At 40.6% G+C, this 12,606-nt stretch overlaps 1 protein-coding gene across 13 annotated transcripts in view; it reads left to right on the top strand.

Moving 5' to 3' along the window:
* Window positions 1–12,203: 12,203 nt before the first annotated feature.
* The window catches only part of PHF20L1 (PHD finger protein 20 like 1), an 80,148-nt gene continuing 79,745 nt past the window's right edge, over window positions 12,204–12,606 (top strand). For all 13 annotated transcript variants that reach the window (XM_076005015.1, XM_076005005.1, XM_076005016.1 and 10 more), the window contains exon 1: window positions 12,204–12,508. The gene's annotated coding sequence lies outside the window, so the exon portion shown is untranslated. The remainder of the gene's footprint in view (window positions 12,509–12,606) is intronic.

The following is a 12,606-nucleotide window of genomic DNA, read 5'->3' as shown; positions in this document are numbered from 1 at the left end:
TTATAATGATTGCTAACTCTATGAAGTCCTTACTATGTGCCAAGCACTGTTCTAAGCCCTTTCCAAATATCAGTACATTAATCTTCATAACGACCCCAGGAGAGAAGCTCTATTATTATCCCCATTTTACAGATGAAACTGAGGCACAGAGAGTTAAATATCTTGCCCAAGTCACAGAGCCAGTAAGCAGTGAGTCATTAGAGCTAGGATTCAAACCCTGGCAGGACAGCTCCTGAGTTTGTATTTTTAACCTGTAAATAATAAATGATCATATCCCATGTGTTCAAGCATTTCCTATGATCCAGGCATTTCACTAAACATTGTACATACCAGATTTTGTTTCAACCTCACACAGCCCTAGAAAATACGCACAGTTATTATCTACACACAGGACAGAAGTTCAGAGAGTTTACACAAATCTCTCAACATTGACAGGGCCCAGGGCTAGAATTCCAAGTCTGCGGCTCTGCTTCACTCTCCTCTCTTCAGATGCATTCGTCTCCTTGTTGTGCCTCAAACACTAGACACGGGCCTACTTTGAGATCTTGGAGCTTAGTGTTCCCTCTGCCCCAGAATGTCCCATAAAGACCACGGGACTTTCTTCCTCCACAGCCTTGCTGCTAACTAGATTGCCATCCACACCGCTCCCTATTCTATATCTGCTTTACCCTTCCCTCAGCACTTTTCACCATGCCACATGCCATGCAGTTTATTCTTCGTAGTGATAAACATCCTCCTAGAAGCTAGAACATAAGCTTCAAAAGGGCAGAGAATATTGTCTCTTTATCATTCCTACAGCCCCAGTATCGAGAATAGTGCTTCCCATGTAATAGGTTAACAATAAATATTTGTAGAATCAACAAATAAATGAATTAAACCCAGGTAGATCTGACTTGAGAGCCTTAATTCTGCATGCTCTAAATGAGTGTTTCTAAAAGTAGCTTCTGCAGAATGCTCAATGCTCTGCTACTATCAGAGCTTATGTGTGTGGATGGAGAAAGACTGAAGTGGTAAATTTAAGTACAAAAGTCCTAGAAAACAGAGGTGTCTTTAATGGAGGTCACTATGGGACCTTTTCAATGATATTAGCCTGCAAGTGACTATGTGCAAGGAAGATGGTCTCACCATTCCCCAAAACCATTTGCCCTGGGAACCTTTCCGTCACATAACATCTCCTAAGACTGGTGCTCCCGAGCTGAGTTTTGCAAACTTTAATGTGCTGTGAATCACACAGGACCTGGTAGGCATAAGTAGGTCTGAGGTAGCATTCCTGACCTGCTCCTTGGGAAAGCCAACTGCTGGCCCATAGGACACTCTTTTGACAGGCAGGAGGCTAAAGAACACATTTTGGGAAATGCTGACATAATTTGGTGAATTTGACGAATTCATTTAAAAATACTATAAGCAATAAGCAAACACACCTGCATACTTGCTTCAGTCCTTCATGCACTCAGGCTCTCCCTTCTACCCAAACCTCATCCTCCTCTGGGACTTGGTGTCCCCTTAGACAGCATCCCTTCCACCCAATCGCTCATGCAGGAACACTGGAGAAATCACAGTTACTCCCCATGTGGCTCTCAAATGCAACACTCTTTCTGTCTCCACTGTTTCCTCTGAGGCTCCAACTGCCACTTTATCTTGCCTGGACTTCTGTACCAACACACTGTCACTTGGCCTCTCTCCAATACACCCGCCAAGCCATGGCCAGAGCAATCTTTTCAGTATGAATGTCTAATTATGTCTCTCCTCTGATTAAGTCCTTCAGTGGTGTACCCAATGTTGCTCTCTCACAGAAAGCTCAAAACCCTCTTTATGGCCTGCTAGGCCCTCAGGGCATAGTCCTGCCTATTTTCCAGCCTGGTCTTTTCTTCCACTTGCCTCATTTTCCTTTTAGAATCCCACCATACTGACATTCCTCCACCTTCTCTAGCCTGCTCTACCTCAGACCCACAGCAGGCCCTTTGCTATTCCCTTTGTCTCCTATCTCTTTCCCTGAGAAGCCTCTCCAACCCTCCCAGACCAAGTTAAAGGTCTCAGAGCTCTTTTCCTTCAGAGTATACATCACAATTGCAGTTAATGAAGCAAGTTTTGATTGATGTTGGTCTTCCCTCCAGTCCTGTGAGCTTTGAGAGAATAAGGACCATGCTTTTCTAGTTTGCTATTAGTTTTTATGATGAGCATAGAGTCAGGTGCACAGTGGCCACTTAATAATACATGAATAGGATTTTCTATCATCTAAGTCTGGCTGGACTCTTTGCCACACGTAGCACAGAACTTTATGGGGGCTAGATGGGGATATATGGGCTAGAGACTGGATAGGCTAATAATCTGGAAGGAGCTAGAGGCTAACCATTTTATCACAACAATTCTGCCATAGTAAAAGTCAACCTCCACATCTTAGTGGCATACGGCAATAAATTTTTATTTTCCCACATGGTGGCTTGTAATATGTCAACTTTCCAGAGCTGAAATACATTCCCAGAATGCCTTTTCTTGTATACTCCTGGCTGGGATGGGCCATAAGAGCACTGTGTGCAAGGTTTGGAAGGTAAAAGTAGATAGGACAGGAGCTGAGTTTGTTCCTGGAAGGTCTGTGTAGGTCAGACTTGGTTGCAGCTCATGCACTTCTTCCCAGATCTGCTGGCTCACTGTATGGACTCAGTCCAAAGCTCCAGTCCCCAAGATCATTTCCTTCAGCTTCACAAACCCTGGTCTAGGAGTGGGACTGGCTCTGCAGCAAGAGCACCAACTTCTCTGCAAAGTATCCTGGGCAATGAGGGTGGAGGCTCAGAGACAGGAAGGGGCCAGGGTGGCTTTCAGTGATAGACAGGAGCGCGTTCTAGCTTGTTCTTTGTGGATTCCAGTTTTCCCTGCTCTCTCCTATTTCCTGCCCATCTTTTGATTCTAACCCACTGTCCTGCGACTTCAGGTTCAGCACTCCTCCTAAGAAACAGCCAAACTGAACTGTTTTATCAGTGTCCAAAATTGTATTAAGGTTCAATCCCTGTCTTAAACAATGGCACATTCTATATCACTCTTCGTGATTCTGGTTCTCTGCTTGAATCTAACACACCTTTTCCTGTGTTGGCTGAAAGTTGCTGGTAGCTTTGCTCCTTGTGCCATCATTCCAGAAGCCAGGCTGGAGGATAAGGCCTTGTGAGGGATATCACCTTCTTGATGCAGAAGGAAAAGGACAAGAGAGCTGGCAGAAACACATGTGGCTTTTCAAGCTTTTCAGGACTGACATCTGACATTTCCACTCATATTTCCTTGGTCAAAGCATATCGCATGGCCAAGTTCGGGGAAGGGAGGTACACTTCTCCAGGAGAAAGCACTGCAAGTCACAGGACAATGGGTGGGGATGTATAGTAGATGTATGTAGGGAGGAAAGGGAATAACTGGGAATGATTATGTAATTTACTACTGTACTCCACATTGATCACAAATATGTCCATACCTCTCTTTTACTTTAAAGTACTGTATTCACTTTCTCTCCCCAGAGGACACCCCAAAATCCCATTCCATCATGACTTCACATCCACAGCGATGTGGTTCCTTCTAAACCATCCTGTCCCCATGCCCAACATTCACTACAAGAACAGAGACAGAATAATTTCTACCCAAAGTCTCCCATTCAGAAAGGAGTGTTGGCAGACACACAACAGTGGCTATTGCATGGACATTCTAAAATGCAATGATCAGCTGTTACAAGAGCCCTCGACCCTGTGAGTAGGGAATGTTCTTTGATAATTCTGCTCCTCAGGTGTACCAACTCAGGCAACTGTTTGTGGCTCTTGGCTCTACCCTCTGGAAAGTAGATGCATTCCTTTTCCATTGCTCTCTGTGACCACCTCTGAAGATTGGAAAATATGCCTTCCTTTGGAGCTGAGCAATTTTCTCAACTTACTTTCTGCTTGTAATTGTCATAATCTCTTTGATACCAAGCTGGAACATCTTTGGCTGTACATCCTATCAAGAACACAGCAAACAATTATTTGGCTATTTCATTCTAGTCAGCAATCTGTGCCAATATCCATACCTACAATTCTTTTAAGACATGTCTACCTTTTGTTTTTAACTGGTGGCCCCTTGAACTTACCAGACTGAGGCTTATTCCATTGTTTAGGTATTTGGCATGTGTCATGTGAATAATTCATGGGTGCTGTCTTTGAGAAATTTCAAACTGTTTGGCTTTATGAGAAGTAGAAGATTATGTTGGCAATATGAGCAGTGATCAGATTGTGAGGTCAGAGTGCCACTAAGGGGTTGTCTTGCCTGTAGGTAATATGGGGATAGTGATGGGGATTATATATATACATATTTGGAGAACATAATAATAATTTAGTTGTGAATGATAGATATGTGAGGATTAATTTAGATTTATTTAAATTGGATCACTCTGGTTTCCTTATAATAAAACTGTTGTCTCTCATGTCCAGATAGTGATAGAGGAATGAAATCTCTAATGGTTTCCTCTGACCTATAGAGTCCACAATTACTACATAGGTAAATTCACTGCAATACTTTCATTATTTGCCTTTAGATTTGATTTTCTTATAATTAATGCTCTCAAACTTCCTTTGTTGCTAGTGTGTCTTTGTAGGATTTATACAATATTTGTTATAACTAGAATTCCTATCTCTCAAAAATGCTATATATAATATCCCTATTGTTCAGGACTCATAATTGAATTGCAGTAATTTTTTTTAAGAGAGAGAGAGAGTGGGGCAAGGAGAGAGACAGAGACTGAGGGAGACAGACTAAAGAATGGGGGGAGGGAAGTGGGGTGTCGAGAGACACTGATTAGCTAGTGGAAACCCTGTAATAAAGCCTTAATAAAAGCTTACATTCTGGGTGGCAAGAACAGCGTTTCATTCATTTCTGTATTCTCCAGTAGCAAACACAGGGCTTGATACAAAGTAAGTTCTCAGAAAATGTGTGTTTTCACAGAATTGTAGAGAATAAAACTGGGACTGCCCTCAGAGATTACAATGTCTAGGTATATGGTTCTATAAAAGGGTGAGAAAGGAATACTAGGAAATGCCTGACATTTGTATATCAATCATAGTTTGAAAAATATGTCATTTTAATTTTAATCCTCTATCTAATTTTATTACTCATTACAACTCTGAAAAGTAGGTTTAAAATTTCCATTTACTTGTGAAGAAAGGTAAATCAGAGAAGTACCTAGTCCCCAAACATACCAGTAATGTGTTGAGTCTAACATATAATTCCGGGTTGCTATTTTTAAAAAAGAATAATAGCAAGAAGCAAGTTAATGGATTGATTTCTTTCAAATTTACAGTCTCCTGTGACATACTGTTACTCCAGATACATACTGTTCTCAAAAAAAAAAAAAAAAAGAAAGAAAGAAAAGAAAAACAAAAGAAAGAAAATAAAGAAAACCAAAGGGTATTTACCCTTATTCTGATAAAAAAGAAAAACTGGCTGTGTTTAATGTTTTGTAAAAATACAAAAAAGGAAGTAATCCAATATCTGACCACAAGGTTGTGTTATCTCAGTATTTTTACTAAGGCAAACCATGGGCTGTGGCAATACTTGTGCTGACAAATTCTCTGCCCCTGCCCTGCCTCTGCCCACCTCCGTCTGCTTCCACAGAGGAGGAACTGTTTCATTTGAATGTCCAGCAGTTACCTTGGAGATGTTGACATTGTTTTCTGCTCCTGGCCATTAGGACAGACATTTAGACAAATTGCAAGTGACCAAGTTAGAGCACATATGCTGAGCCTGTGCGTTCCTCCATAGCAACCATGACTTGTGCTATCTACTCACCTGTTTGTGTGTTGGTCTACTTGGAAACATTGTTAAGTGACTTAAGGTCAGGAATTAAGCTTCTTCACCGCTATGATCCTTGAATCCAGCACTGTACTTGGCACAATGTGCAAGTTTACTAAATGCATGCGGGAAATGGAAGTAGTTTTATTCGTCAGCACGTGAATCAAAACTACAAAGTACTACAAAACAATAATTATAGAGTCTGCATAGAACTCTTATCTGAAGCTTACTCACCCTTCAAAGCATATTTCCAATGCCACTTCTTCTATGCAGTCTTCTGTGATTTGTCCGGTTAGAAGGAACATACAGCATCTATATTTCAAACTGATGTATATTGTGTTTCATATTGTGTTTGGTTGTTTCTGTATCCATTTCCCCATCATGGCAAGTCACCTTAGAATGGGAACCTAGTTTTATTTTTCCTTCTGGTTTCTCACTCTACTTCAGGGATCCCCAGCCTATGGTGAGTTGTATAATTGTTTCATTATATATTGCAATGTAATAATAATAGAAATAAAATGCTCAATAAATGTAATGTGCTTGAATCATCCTGAAAACATCCTCCTCTCCCCCACACCTGCCCCCTGACCCATCCATGGAAAAATTGTTTTCCATGAAAACAGTCCCTGGTGCCAAAAAAGCTGGGGACCTCTGCTATATCATCCAGTTTCCAGCATTAGGTAGGCATTCAATAAAAGTTTGTTGAGTGCTATGGACTTAATGTTTGCGTCCCCACCCTCACTTAAATTCATGTATTGAAGCTCTAATCTCCAATGTGATGGTATTTGGAGGTGGGGAGGGGGGTCTTTGGGAAGTAATTATATCATGAGGGTTGAGCCCTCAGGAATGCGATTAGTGCCCTTATAAGAAAAGATACAAGAGAGATTATCTCTTTCTACCATGTGAGGACATAGTGAGAAGGCAACTAAGTGCAAATCAGGAAGAGATTCCCAGGAACCAAATCAACTGGTACCTTGATCTTGGACTTCCCGGCTCTAGAACTGTTAGAAATAACTTTCTATTATTTGAGCCACTCAATTTATGACATTTTTTGTTATAGCAACCCAAACTAATTATCTGATTAAGCAAATGAATAATGCATGCACGCATACCGTCTGCTGTATTTGAGGATGCCACTGAATTGCTACAGGCTCAGTTCTCAAGGAAAGCAATGATCACTAAGAGATTAAAATAATTCCCTTTTTGGTTACTGTTAATTTGCATAGTTGCTATGTTTTTACAGAGTTTAACAATCGTCAGCAATGGAAATTGTATGTTGTTGAGACTGATTCTAAAAGAAAACACCTTTAGGTCAATCTCTCACTAATTTGCCTCTCATTTGGCTTGGTTTTCTAACTTTGCAAACCAGGAAGAGTATGCTCAGCTTTGTTAGATGGCTGTAACTTGTAAGTTGGAGTTACAGTTGCATTAACTATAAGCCAGTTGCATTGAATACAAGTTATTTTTGTTGTCCAACTTTTATTCCCTTTCTTTCAAATAGCAGCACTCAAATTTTGCATTAAAGAACCCCACTCATTTCCATCTCTCAGTCTATGATGTTTGTGCCAGTCTCTACTCCTAACTGCCTGGTTGGGAATTGGATCTTGGTTTAAGCCAAATCAGTACAAGTCATTCCCATGGACATTTAATTTAGACCAAAGAGAGAAAGAATTCTAGCACTTGTTTTTATGTTCACCAAGATGTTTTAACAAGTCTGAAGCTCTTGGGGACCAGGATGTAGATCCTAAAAATTAAGCCAACCTCTAGGAAGTAGAGTAAAAGATGATACAATTTGATTCCTAAATCAAACTGACCCAGAAGGTAGATTTATCCTTTATCTCTTATTAATTACCCAAACTAATAAATTAATTTTATGCTTAATCTTGTTTCCATGAAATTTTCTGTTATTGGCAACTAAAGAATCCTAACACACTGCAGGTCTGAAGCTTTCGTATATATGAGAATCATTTAGGGTCGCTTGTGAAAATGCAAATCTCTAGTCCGCAAACTCAAGATACAAATTAAGGCCCAGGAACCTGCATTTTAACAAAGAGTTGTTGCATTTTAACAGTTTTGTTGAAATAGTGCACCTGAGCTATATGCACACCTGCATAATGCAGATGATTGGTGGACCAAAGCTTGAGAAACACTGAAATAGTGAATGCAAGTGATACCAGTAAACAACATCAAAATTAAGGGGAGGTGTAAAATATCACATAGGGCTGAAAGGAGAGTCCATCTTTTCCCTGGTATCACAAATGGGAAAATCCACTGAGGAACCAGGAGTGGACTCCATATTCAATGCTTTTGTGTTTAGAAAATTTGTATTTATTTCCCATTACTATTAATATTTCTTCTTGCTTTATGTAGCATGATCATATATCTCAGTTTGTCTGGGACTGCCCAGGGATCCACCTGTTATTCTGGTGTGATTATTAATAGTACTTCCATACTCGAAAGTGTCCGGGGTTGGATGATTAATTTTATGATCACTCCCTTGCTGCAGGGCAATCTGCACAAAAAGGAGTTCTTTGTCTTTCTTGCTGAATTTGCTGAAACAAACATATTTTTTCTATTTTATGGCCTTTAATAGCAGAGACTTGATATCTTAAAATCATATTGCCAACATTGAAGTCTTAAAATCTCAGAAATACAAGTGTCTCTGAGTAACATATGAACTTATATTCATGTTATAAAGTCATCTGGGATATCCCATTATTGTTAGGATTGGCTTATTCTAAGAAAGTGGCACACCTAAACCTACAATGGGAATCACGATGGGAAATACATTAAAAATGTGAACAGAATGCTATATGAACCTTAGGAGAAACAATATCTCTGCCAGGCTTAATTCTGGCACAACTATAACTTCTGGCCAGTTGATAAAGAGATATGGTGACAGAGAGACAAGGTGAGTGAGCTCTTTGGCAGTTAAAGGAAGTGATGTCAGTACTATTGTCAAAGATTTTTAAGCACCTGGAAAGGAGAGATTTGTCAGAGGTATCTATCAAAGCAGTTTAGGTTTCTTCTAAACTAGCCTATTTTTAGAAAAGTCTTGAATTTCTTTGATTTTTCTCTACTAATGCTAATTACAAATATTAAACACACAAAATGCCTTTCTTGTGTTTTACATGTAATCAAGGAACAACTGGTATTTAGTAGTGACTTTTTCCTCCCTTAAAATAGGTATATAGTTGTTAAATATTCCAGGAGATATTATGGTTCCATATTCATATTTTTAATGTTGGAAGAATTTAGTTCAGTGATTTCTGCCTAACAACTGTTGTTTCAAGATAATTTGCCCACTGCTTGTTTGGTTTTCCTCAAACACAGCTGTAAGTTCTTTCTTTCTATATTTGGAGACGGAGTGACTGGTGGCTAGGCATCAACCATCTGGAAGAGGGGTGTGTTAGGTGGAAGAGAGGAGAGGGGACACAGCAATGCATAGCTTCACTACATGGCTGGGGAGTCATTGCTAGACTTTTACATGTCCCGTATCCCTGCCTTGCCCTGATCCTGACCTCTGATTGTACGTGGTCAAAAGAGCAAATGACAGCCTACATGAAGTTTTTGTCATTTTATCAGACTTAATGCCCCATTTTTAGAGTAGATATTTTGTTAACACCCTTTCTATTTTTCTGAAATTAAATTCATAGATCAACCTATGCACTTGCTCTTTTTTTAAAAAAAAAGAAATCAATATGGCAATAATAATAAAAGAACAAACTTTATGGAAATAAATCATACTAAAATAATAAATATTTCAATACATAATGTTCAGACATGGCTCACAATGAGACATAATAAAGTAGTCAAGTGCTTACACTTAAATTTAGATTTCCCCTGAATATAATAGCCACTAAAACAGAGTGATATAGGTGCATTCTATCAGTGCCTCAAATAGTATGAGTAGCTTAGCCATTGTTGACACAATTTTTCAAAATGAGATAAACTCTTGGTACTGTTTAGAAAAAAAGGACAATCTTCACTTATATTACATCATTGTTTCATTCTCAGAAATTTAATGTGTATTAAAACATTGCAAAAATACTTCGTGCTTATATGTGAAATTTAGTTCTAGGTATAGACAATTATAAAGAGGATTTTTTTTTTTACCTATATGAATGTCTGAAGTAACATTCAAAAGTCATGCTTGACTTGGGGCAATTTTTCAAGGTATGGGACTGCACTGTGCATTTCAGCATGTCAGCATGTCTAGAAGCCCTGGTGCCTTCCCACTAAATAGTAGCAGTGCTCTCTATCCTAATCATGTGATAACTAAAATACCATCCCCAGTTTCTAAGGTGCCCTTTAGGGGATGGCATTAACTCCCCATAAAGGACCACTAGTCTATACAATCTACTCCAGAGGAATTGTTTACATAAGAACTTGTTTCAATTTTTATTTCAAGTTGCATTATTAGAGTGACCTATCGTTAAGTTCCAAGAAGAAGAATTTTTTCAGGATGGACTGATGGTTTCTCAGCAAATAGTGGAAAGTGTGCAAAATGTGTATTATCCTTTATGAATGTTATTTTATTTAAATTACAAGTGACATCAAATTTTTATTGGTGTATAACAATAGGTATTTATTTTTTATCAGTTACTAGCTTGTGGGTCAGCAGGGTTTCTGCCAAAGTTCAGTAAAACTTAGCTCTAGGCTAAAAGTTAAAAAAATGATTGCTGTTACTGCCACTGATGCTGTAGAAAAAATTTCATACTCTGAACATCATTAGAAACTTTTGATACAAAGTCCTCAGCAGAAGAGTCTAATTAGCATAGCCAAGGCCAGCACTTTAGGTGCAAGGGAGAATGGGAACATGAGTTTCTAACATTTGCATCTTACTTAGTAGGTGGTTGACTCTGCCTTCAAGATTCATAGGGTGGGTGTATCAGTCAACTTGGGCAAAGTTATGCTACTGACAAACAACCTCCTCCCAAAATTTAAATAGCTTAAAATGATAAATATTTGTTTTTTCTTATACAGCATGTTAATTGTAGGTATCAGTGGATCCTGGGTTCATCATAATCTGTCTAGATTCTGGGTTGCTGGAGCAGCTATCATCTCAAACATTGTTATCCATGAACTAGAGACAGAAAGCTTGGTGGGCTGGCTTTTAGAGTACCAACTGGCCATGATAAACTCATTTCTAATTACATTTTATTATCCAAAGCAAATCAAATGATCACATATAATTCTAAGGACGGTGGAAGGTCTAATCCTGTCATGTGTCGAAGGGAAGATTCTACAAATATTTGGTGTACTTAATTAATGACAACCATGGTGGGAAATTTCCCAAACATGGAAAGAGAGTTCAGATGTTGCACAACCAAAACACAAGAAAATCATTATCCACTAGAGATTGTTTTATTTTTATCTTTTCTGTGTTTTATCATGCTCAATCTAGCTCAGTAGCATTAGTAACACAGTAGGTGCTGAATGAATGTTTGTTGAATAAAAGGATGAATATGAATATGGTTGTTTAATTTACCAAATCTCACTATAATTAAAGCTTAAAGAGAGTTACTTTGCTATTTTAACTCCACACTATGAAGCAAGATAAATATAAGTGTCATTTGTATGCAATGTTGCATTTAGAAAACTTGAGACCCAGAGTGGTACAGCAGAAAGAGAGAGAAAAAAGATGTTGTTTCATCTCAATATCACTTTGAATCGCTTGTTGGTTTCCCTCCACAGCAGGGACACTGTCCCCTGCTCTTAGTACACAATTTGGGACATGTTAGGTAGTCAATAAAAGTAGTTCTGCTATCTCTAGTTGTGTAGTCTTGGGAAAGTGACATCAGTGTAGCCATAAGTGTTTTAGATGTGCATGCATACACACACATGCGCGCGCGCGCGCGCGCGCACACACACACACACACACACACACACACACACAATTATCTTAGTATTTGTCTTGTGTACTGTAAGGAGCTCCAGGACTGGAGAGCAACACAATTGAACAATTGTGATTATCATGTAATATATTTATAGCATAGTGTCTGCCACAAAGTATCCATTCACAAGCTGTTTATTGACTCGTAACAGTAACCGTCTGCTCTATTCTTAATGTAGAATAATGGGTGATATCTAAGAAAGTGTGTAGTGCAATTACAAAAATGTGCCTAGGGTGCTGAGGAGAGCGGTTTAGGGAACCTACTTCTCATCAAATAAACAATAATAATCAATGGCCTTCGTCGTCATCTTTTCAAAGGTCAAAGACTTCACACAGCTGCCAATGGGCACCCAGAGCTCCCGTTCATTCCTTTGCTAACCAAGGCCCCTCCCGCTAGCCGTCAGCCAACTGTCGCAAAGCCCCGCCTCCCAGGGCGGCCCTCCAATCGGCTGCACGGTCCGGGCCCAACCCTCGCGAGTCACGTGACGCAGCCAAGCCCGCTTCCGGCACGTCGCGGGCGGCTGACGTCGCCGGGCCCGGCGTCGCGTCAGGGCTGGCCGGCGGCGGAGGCGGCGGCGGCGGAGATGGCAGCGGACCCTGAGCGGGTTTGAGGGCTCAGACCCAGCTCGCTCCCGCGCAACCTCGGGCCGACTCGGTGCTGCGGCCCCAGCTCGCTCCGCTCCTGCTCCTGCTCCCTCCTCAGCCGCTGCCTGGGCGGAGGCGGAGGCGGAGGCAGAGGCTCGGGCTGGCTGCCCTGCTCGTGCCCCGGCTCGGCCCCGGACTGCCCGGCTGCTGTGCGGAGAGGAGGCCGAGTCGGTAAGAGGCGGCGGCGGGGCCTGGAGACCGCCTGGCCCCCGCCTGGCCGCCCGGGACGCCCCCGCTCTGGTGTCTGTCCCCGGCCCGCTCCCCTCCTG

The sequence above is a fragment of the Microcebus murinus genome, chromosome 7 (assembly GCF_040939455.1).
Source record: "Microcebus murinus isolate Inina chromosome 7, M.murinus_Inina_mat1.0, whole genome shotgun sequence".
Classification (NCBI taxonomy): domain Eukaryota; kingdom Metazoa; phylum Chordata; class Mammalia; order Primates; family Cheirogaleidae; genus Microcebus; species Microcebus murinus.
The sequence above is the reverse complement of the archived record's forward strand: the minus strand, read 5'-3'. Positions and strand labels throughout refer to the sequence as shown.